Source organism: Otolemur garnettii, unplaced genomic scaffold (assembly GCF_000181295.1).
Source record: "Otolemur garnettii isolate 467f Iridium unplaced genomic scaffold, OtoGar3 scaffold00034, whole genome shotgun sequence".
NCBI lineage: Eukaryota > Metazoa > Chordata > Mammalia > Primates > Galagidae > Otolemur > Otolemur garnettii.
The window spans coordinates 7,533,295-7,534,922 of NW_003852429.1; positions in this window are offsets into that span (position 1 = coordinate 7,533,295).

Consider the following 1,628-nt stretch of genomic DNA (forward strand, 5'->3'; position numbering starts at 1 on the left):
GCAGCATCCTTCACAGCACTGACCTTGACCTTGCTGTACTGTGAACTCTGGCATCTTCCCCACTGTACTGTGAGCTCTCATGGGCAGGGACCGCTCAGCACAGACCCTAACATGTGATATCCTCTCAACACATTCTTGAGGTATAAAGAAATGGGTGGTGGAAATTTGTTGAGCTATTCAGGCTTTCAAGCCAAAACCCTAATTATGTTCTATGTTCTCTGCTGTAGGAGAAATTGGAGCTGGTGCTTCTGAAGGAAATGGGAAAAGAGAAGGGATTCCCTTCAAGCTAAAAAGGAAAGAGAGGTGTGGGGTTGACAGCTGTGTCGGTACTCAGCCTGTGCTGGGCAGGCCATGGGAGCCACAGAGCAACGTACTGACCTGATATGCAGCCCAGGACGGTGACGTGGTCCAGGGAATCTTCTAACCTCTGGGTGCTACCTGAGACACTGGAACTCAACCGTCCCACAAGAGATGCAGGGAAAGCGATGAGGCTGCAGCTGAGTGTCTTCCTACCTGGTAGGATGAGGTTTGGAACAGAAATTAATGTAAATGATATTTCTTGTGTGCCTAAATTTAGCAACTTATTTATTTAAATGGGAAACAAATATGGAGTGTTCTCACCATGAAAAAAAAAAATCAAAGTCCGTTAATTCCACCATGAAAAAAGAAACCCGAATCACAAGTTAATTACAGCGTGAATCTGTTTCAATGACTAATTTGTGAGAACTGAAGAAAAATTTAGAAGTAATCAGCATCAAATTACATTAAGATGGTCAATGAGATCATCTTGAGAAGGAGGGAGGTGCCAAGTTATTTCAATGACTAGATCATAAATATGGGAATGGGGAAATTATTGAGAAAACAAAAGGCCTTTTTTTGGAAATACTTTAGAACAGGAAAGATTGATTAATTCTGTCTAGCAAGGAGCCTGGGGAATGCCATTAGAAAGTCCTTATTTACACGGTGCCTAATTTACAGGGTAAGGAACCAAACTAAATAACAGGATAGACACACGTAAAATTCTCCAGGCTTTGGAGGAACAATAAAGGGTAGGAATTTTTGTATTTTTAGGTGGTGGAAAAAAATGCCAAAAGCATTAAGGTTGCGTATGTAGAAGCATAGATTCAAAGAAGATTTTAGAAAATTAGTTCATTTTGGGATAGATTAATGTAAGGAAAATGCAAAAAGTATGAAATTATAGTTTAATCATAGCTCGTTACGGTATAATTGCACATCAATACTCATGAAAAAGGAACCTGTAGGAAGGAATATTGGTAGAAAGACTTCTATAATTAATATGTAATTTTGAACTATATATCGTAATTCTTTCAACTATAGGATGTTTTGCATATTATAGGCATTCAATTAGTATTACCAGAATGAATGAGACATATTAATAGCATAGAATGATCTAGGGCAGCCATTCTCAACCTGTGGGTTGTGACTCAAGGAACTGTATTAAAAGGCCACGGCATTAGGAAGGTTGAGAACCTCTGATCTAGGGGCACGTAAACAGTGTGAGAGCCTTTTGTCAAAGATGGAGGGCTTCCACGCCTGGTTTGTCTACCTGGGTACCCACCTCCTTGTTCTTCCCCAGAAGAGTAGCTAACTTGTTGGATGGTGTTTAC